An 8,204-nucleotide genomic window follows, 5' to 3' on the forward strand; every position below is an offset into this window, starting at 1 on the left:
TGAAAGGTTTTATTATAGGAAGATAAAGGGCATGTTGTTGGAGAAATCTTCGTACGCCTAGGAGCAGATTTGCGTGTATGAACACAGTCAAGATCTGTGAGCAGAGCAGATTTCTTTTAATTAATCCCTTCCTCTTCCAGTTCTATTTTCACAGGAAAGCAGTCAATTAATTACAGATATTGATGTTACGCTTTTTAATCACGTGTGAAAGAAACAACAAAAGTCAAATACGGGAAAAATAGGAGCTGCTTACCCAAGTTTCCCGTGACTTCAAATTATTATTCTGTTAACATGATACATCAACGAGAAAGCAAGAAAACCCATCTATCAACAAGTCAGACAACTGCTCTACAGACATTTTTCCCATCACATTTTTCGCCAAATCTTCCCTCTCCTCATTCATCCTCAGTCTTTCAATGTAGGAACCTGCATTCCTCACTGTTGCACCCATCTGCTTCAATCTGTTCTCCTGTTGTAAGCTCAGAGCTGTGCTGGACTGCATGGATAAAATGATCATTAATGACACAAGATCAAAGGCCTGAAAACAAAATCTATGAACCTGAGACAATGTTCAAGCATTTTGTGAATAGTGAATATGGACTCTTTATCATTCTATCTAAAGTTTATACCTCTAGGAATTCTGCTCCAGCTTGTAGTTCTGATGGATTCATTCTTTGGCCAGTAATGTATATGTTTCTTGCAAGAAAGAAACTTCTAACTGTTAAATAATATTTATGTTGTCTTATTTATTAAGGGTAGAATAGTACTTTCAGTTTAACTTATATATACTTTATTTGTAATTAGATTAAGACTATGCATTCATAATATACAGTTTATTCAGAATTCAAGCCTCCTTTTTGTGTTTGATCTCAATTTTTTTTTGGAGTGATATTTTGTCTTCCGCTTCTGCAAAATTAGGTATTTCGACAGTCTCTGCAATTATTTTGGTATTTCGTCTTCCCTTCAGCTTCTGCAATGTGGTATCTGCGTTCAGTTTTTGCAAATTTGTTTTGTGTTTTGGGAGTAATCGTATAATTTCGAGAAGATATTTGTTTAGTTTCTGCAATTGAGTATTTTGTCTTCCGCTGCTTTTGCATTCTGGTTATCTGTGATTGTTGATTATGGCTACTGAAAGAGATGATTCGCTTCAGTCTGTGAGTGTGAGGTTGGATGGGAAGAACTATTCATATTAGAGTTATGTAATGAGAAATTTCCTTAAGGGTAAGAAGATGTGGGGGTATGTTAGTGGAACTTATGTGATACCTAAGAATATTGAGGAGGGGGATGCTAGTTTGATAGATACATGAGAAGCAAATAATGCAAAGATCATTACTTGGATCAACAATTCTGTTGAGCATTCAATAGGTACGCAGTTGGCGAAATATGAGACAGCAAAAGAGGTTTGGGATCATCTGCAAAGGTTATTCACACAATCAAATTTTGCAAAACAGTATCAATTAGAGAATGACATACGAGCTCTTCATCAGAAGAATATGAGTATTCAAGAGTTTTATTCTGCTATGACAGATCTTTGGGATCAATTGGCTCTTACAGAATCGACAGAATTAAAGGCATGTGGTGCCTATATTGAGCGTAGAGAGCAGCAAAGATTGGTACAGTTTTTAACAGCACTTCACAGTGATTTCGAAGGACTTAGAGGTTCAATTCTGCATCGTTCTCCACTGCCTTCTGTTGACTCTGTTGTTAGTGAGTTATTGGCTGAAGAAATACATTTTCAGTCTTATTCTGAAAAAGGAATTCTTTCTGCTTCAAATCCTTCTGTACTAGTAGTATCTTCTAGGTCATTCTCTAATCATCAGAATAAGTCTCACACAAGGGTTGGCTTCGATGAGTGCAGCTTCTGTAAGCAGAAAGGTCATTGGAAGGCTCAGTGTCCTAAGTTGAGACATCAGAATCAAGCTTGGAAGCCTGGCAATCAGTCACAATCTAATGCTCATAGACCACCTCAGGGTTATAAACCACAACACCACAATACTGCAGCAGTAGCTTCCTCAAGTTCTATTACCGATCCTAATATTTTGGCTGAGCAATTTCAGAAGTTTCTCTCCTTGCAGCCACAAGCAATGTCCGCTTCTTCTTCTATAGGTCAGTTGCCTCATAGTTCCTCAGGTATGTCACATTCTGAATGGGTCTTGGATTCTGGTGCTTCTCATCATATGTCTCCAGATTCCTCATCTTTTACCTCTGTATCCCCTTTGTCCTTCATTCTTGTTATGACTGCTGATGGCACTCAAATGCCCTTAGCAGGTGTTGGTTCTGTTGTCACACCTCACATGTCTCTCCCTAATGTTTATCTTATTCCACAACTCAAATTGAATATTGCGTCTGTTGGTCAAATATGTGATTCTGGTGATTATTTAGTCATGTTTTCTGGTTCCTTTTGTTGTATACAGGATCTGCAGTCTCAGAAGCTGATTGGGACAGGCCGTAGAGAGAATGGACTATATATTTTGGATGAGTTAAAAGTGCCAGTTGCTGCTGCTGCCGCTGCTGCTGCTACTACAGTTGATTTATCTTCCTTTCGTTTGAGTATTTCATCTTCTAGTTTTTATTTATGGCATTCCCGTCTAGGTCATGTTTCGTCTTCTCGTTTGAGATTTTTGGCATCCACAGGAGCTTTAGGAAATTTGAAAACTTGTGACATTTCTGATTGTAGTGGATGTAAATTGGCAAAATTTTCCGCCTAACCTTTTAATCGAAGTATTTCTGTTTCTTCTTCACCATTTGATTTGATTCATTCTGATGTATGGGGACCTTCTCTTGTTGCCACAAAAGGAGGGTCTCGATATTATGTCTCTTTTATTGATGATCATACTCGTTATTGTTGGGTTTATTTAATGAAACATCGTTCTGCATTCTTTGAAATATATGCAGCTTTTCGAGCTCTTATCAAAACTCAATCTTCTACTGTGATCAAATGCTTTAGGTGTGATTTAGGTGGGGAATACACTTCTAATAAATTTTGCCAATTGCTTGCCCTAGATGGAACCATCCACCAAACTTCATGACAGATACTCCTGAGCAAAATGGTGTTGCTGAAAGAAAACATAGGCACATTGTCGAAACTGCTCGTTCTCTCTTGTTGTCTGCTTTTGTTCCTAGTGAGTTTTGGGGAGAAGTTGTTCTTACTGCTGTAAGCTTGATTAATACAATTCCATCTTCTCATAGTTCGGGTCTATCTCCTTTTGAAAAGTTATATGGGTCTGTCCCTGATTATTCCTCATTTAGAGTCTTTGGTTGTACTTGTTTCGTTCTTCGTCCTCATGTAGAACGAAGTAAGCTATCCTCTCGATCCGCTATTTGTGTCTTTTGGGGCTATGGTGAAGGTAAAAAGGGTTATCGTTGTTTTGATCCAATAACTCAGAAACTTTATGTGTCTCGTCATGTTGTCTTCCTTGAGCATATACCTTTCTTTTCTATTCCATCCACTACTCATAACCTGACTAAGTCTGATCTTATTAGTATAGATCCATTTTCTGAGGATTCTGGTAATGATAGCTCTCCCCATGTTCGATCAATTTGTACTCATAACTCTGCAGGTACTGGTACTTTTCTCTCTGGCACACCTGAAGCTCCATTCTCATCTACAGCCCCTTAAGCTTCATCTGAGATTGTGGATCCACCTCCACGTCAGTCCATCCGTATTCGTAAGTCCACAAAACTACCAGATTTTGCTTATTCTTGTTATTCTTCATCATTTACTTCCTTTTTAGCCTCTATTCATTGTCTTGTTGACTCCTCTTCCTATAAAGAGGCAATTCTTGATCCGCTTTGGCAGCAAGCTATGGATGAGGAACTTTTTGCATTGCATAAGACATATACTTGGGATCTGGTTCCTCTACCTCTTGGTAAGAGTGTTGTTGGTTGTCGTTGGGTGTATAAGTTCAAGACTAATTCTGATGGGTCTATTGAGCGATATAAAGCTAGGTTGGTTGCCAAAGGATACTCTCAACAGTATGGTATGAACTATGAGGAGACATTTGCTCCGGTTGCAAAAATGACTACTATTCGTACTCTTATTGCCATAACTTCGATTCGTCAATGGCATATTTATCAACTTGATGTTAAAAATGCCTTCTTGAATGGAGATCTTCAAGAAGAAGTTTATATGGCACCCCCTCCTGGTATTTCACATGACTCTGGATATGTTTGTAAGCTTAAGAAAGCATTATATGGTCTCAAACAAGCACCCCGTGCTTGGTTTGAGAAATTCTCTATTGTGATCTCGTCACTTGGCTTTGTTTCTAGCAGTCATGATTCTGCTATTTTTATTAAGTGCACTGATGCAGGTCGTATCATTCTGTCTTTATATGTTGATGACATGATTATTACTGGTGATGACATTGATGGTATTTCAGTTTTGAAGACAGAGTTGGCTAGACGATTTGAGATGAAGGATTTGGGTTATCTTCGATATTTCCTGGGTATTGAGGTAGCATACTCACCTAGAGGTTACCTTCTTTCTCAGTCGAAATATGTTGCAGATATTCTTGAGCGGGCTAGACTTACTGATAACAAGACTGTGGATACTCCTATTGAGGTTAACGCAAGGTACTCTTCTTCTGATGGTTTACCTTTGATAGATCCTACTTTATACCGCACTATTGTTGGGAGTTTGGTATATCTCACCATTACTCGTCCATATATTGCATATGCTGTTCATGTTGTTAGTCAGTTTGTTGCTTCTCCTACTACTGTTCATTGGGCGGCTGTTCTTTGTATTTTGCGATATCTTCGGGGTACAGTTTTTCAAAGTCTTTTACTTTCATCCACCTCTTCCTTGGAGTTGCGTGCATACTCTGATGCTGATCATGGTAGTGATCCCACAGATCGCAAGTCTGTTACCGGGTTTTGTATCTTTTTAGGTGATTCTCTTATTTCTTGGAAGAGCAAGAAACAATCTATTGTTTCTCAATCATCCACCGAAGTAGAATATCGTGCCATGGCATCTACTACCAAAGAGATTATTTGGTTACGTTGGTTACTTGCTGATATGGGAGTTTCCTTTTCCCATCCTACTCCTATGTATTGTGACAACCAGAGTTCTATTCAGATTGCTCACAACTCGGTTTTTCATGAGCGGACTAAGCACATTGAAATCGATTGTCATCTTACTCGTCATCATCTCAAGCATGGAACCATTACTTTGCCTTTTGTTCCTTCTTCATTGCAGATTGCAGATTTCTTTACCAAGGCGCATTCCATATCTCGTTTTTGTTTTCTAGTTGGCAAACTCTCGATGCTTGTAGCTGCCGCATCGTGAGTTTGAGGGGAGATGTTAAATAATATTTATGTTGTCTTATTTATTAAGGGTAGAATAGTACTTTCAGTTTAACCTATATATACTTTATTTGTAATTAGGTTAAGACTATGCATTCATAATATACAGTTTATTCAGAATTCTAGCCTCCTTTTTGTGTTTGATCTCAATTAGTTTAACACTAACTATATTCTTCCTTTTCTTCTCCATTGCTTGATCTAGCTTGAGAAGCCTCGGCACAGATGTAGAACTACTGTTGAGCTTCTTCCGGTAAGCAATCACAGCCTTGACAAATTCCTGCATAATAATTCTATCTTAGACCATGAACATATCAATTATACATTATTTCATCAAATTTTCCCATAAAAGATGGCATGTAAAGGATGGGTTTAAAACCTGATAGGCCCTTGGGCATCCTGGATAATCAAACTTGTCGGTGTCATCCTGCCTCATTCTCTCTGGATGGAATTGAAGTCCCATTATGAACTTACCCTCTTCAGGATTACAAGCATTAGGATCATAAAACCCCTCAATCAATCCATCTGGTGCGAACGCCATGGGCACAAATCTTTGTGCTAACCTATTCACCCCCTGGTGGTGATAACTATTAACCAAAATCTCCATTTATCTTCTTCCAGAGAATCCCTAAACCAGTCATGCAAAGGGGTGTTCTCTACCACCTTAACCACATGTCTATGCCCATCATAATTATCATAATCCTTTGAAACCTGAATCTTCTGAATCTTCTTTGAAACCTCCTTTTCAATGTCCTGATAAAGGGTACCCCCAGAAGCAACATTCAGAACTTGAGATCCTCTGCAAATCCCTAGATAAGGTATGTTTCTTTCAAGGCAAAGTTTTGCAAGCCTTAACTCAATCGAATCCTTCTCTCTATCAATAGCTGTATCACTTGCATGAATCCTCCTGATTTCTTCTAGTTCTTCTAGGGAAAGATTAGATGTCTCAGCTTCATATATATAAGGATGGATCAATATCTTCTCCTTCACAAAGAAGAACACCATGGATAGGCTCAAAACTATCTAACAACATGTGCACCCCACTAACACGGGGCACGATAACCGGTACTGCACCGTAGCCAACAAGAAGATCAAGATGATATTCACTTGGAAAACAAAATATTAGCATTGCTAATCATCATATGAACAGATCAAGAATGATCAAACAACGAGAACGTACCAACAAAATCTACAAATTTATTTTTGCGGAGGCTGTGTCTAGAGACGATGAGAACACGAGGGAGTATAACAGACAGATCAGGAGACATGATGATGTAGAACGTTGAATGATAAGAAGTTTTGTTGAATTTTGCTAGCTATTTATGTACAAAACCTTAGGATTTAGTTGTTTATTTAATTGGACTTCCTAGATATAGGGGAGCAAGACAGGTCCACATGGACATGGCGCCGCGTAGCATCCCCATTTCCATCAAGGTATTAATTATTAACCCTTGTGATTTTTTATTTTTTTGGAAATTACTCGCCCCAAGTCATGCTAATAATTCTATTGTTAGTATTGGGTAAGTAAGCACACACCAGCGTCTAAATTCTGTTAATTTCAACTAATAGCTTCAGGTAACTACTTGATATCTCTATTTGGAGCGATTTTTTTTTATTCTGTTATTAAACTCATTATAGTTTATATTTTTACCGGTTATCAAAATTATATTTAAACCCATAAAATAAATCAATTTAATTCAAGCAAGTTCTCATACGATTTAGTTGGAAACTCGACGTAGCTAAATAAATTGTGAGGTTTTAATATTAATTTCATTTAAACCAAGTTTAATAATACTGTCAAAAAATTTTATGCATTCTTAATATTTTTTATATTTTAAAAAATTAATCCGATCTTTATTGAAGTGCAAGCCAATGTAATAGTAATATCAATATCAAAGCTGCCATTTATAATTATAGAAGTTTGCTCACATGTACATCTACATGTACACCAACTGGAGCTTGAAAGTTGATCATTAATGAGAGAGGAGACGTGGATAATGCGTATCTAGGGGAGGCACGTCTCAGACGGGTCAAAGCTGAGGGAGAAGATGAGCATTTAGATTCGGTGGATTTTCCTTTCCTGTATATGGTGTCCAGTGTGTAGACAGAACGCCTCCTCGCCATTTGGAGATGCACTTGTCCACCTTTGGCCAGAGTGTTCTCCAAATAGCAGAGGTGTGTATTTTTAATAGTTTTTTATATTAATATATTAAAACCATAAAAAACATCAAAAACAATATCAATTTAACACTTTTTTTTTATATATCAAATATATTTTTGAAATTTATCCAAATTCAAGTGAAAAAGTAATAGAAACAACCTGGCAATTAGTCATTTCAAAAGCTAATTATGAGTACACTCACACAATATATTTTATATAATTTGTCACTGGGGTAATTTCATAGTAACTTCCACAAAAATACTATACCTCTTCTTCTTCCTCCTTAGAATCTAACTGTTTTGAGGTTTCGTATTCAATCCAAAAGCTCAAATTGAATAATTGAGTAAGTCCCTTCACATTATAATTTATCTCAAGAAATTACACTTAAGCAATAAAAATATTTACTCTTGGCATTTAGAAAGAACTATATGTTGTTCACATGACATTGCGGGTTTAATTAAAAAATATCTTTTTATTTCTAATTTTTTAAAATTCAAATCATATTTATTTTATTAATCACCTGGTTTGTTTTTAAACTCGTCGAGTGAACTAGATTACATCCTATCAACCTTCAGGTCCTGAGCTGGGTTGATCATTGACCCGGGTCAACTTAAGGATATAAAAATTTATTTTAATAATTTTAAAACCCGCTCGGGAGTTGAATCGAGGCCAAGCCTGGGTCAAGGGTTTGGGTTAACCATTGACTCGGGTCAACGTAAGGATAAACATAATTATTAATATTATT

The 8,204-nt window shown here is 37.1% G+C and overlaps 1 pseudogene; it reads right to left on the reverse strand.

The window, feature by feature from the left end:
* Positions 1 to 286: 286 nt before the first annotated feature.
* LOC118029767 (putative glutamine amidotransferase GAT1_2.1) lies at positions 287 to 6,566 on the reverse strand (annotated as a pseudogene).
* Between the last annotated feature and the right edge of the window lie 1,638 nt (positions 6,567 to 8,204).

Source organism: Populus alba, chromosome 17 (assembly GCF_005239225.2).
Source record: "Populus alba chromosome 17, ASM523922v2, whole genome shotgun sequence".
In the NCBI taxonomy this organism is placed as follows: Eukaryota; Viridiplantae; Streptophyta; class Magnoliopsida; order Malpighiales; family Salicaceae; genus Populus; species Populus alba.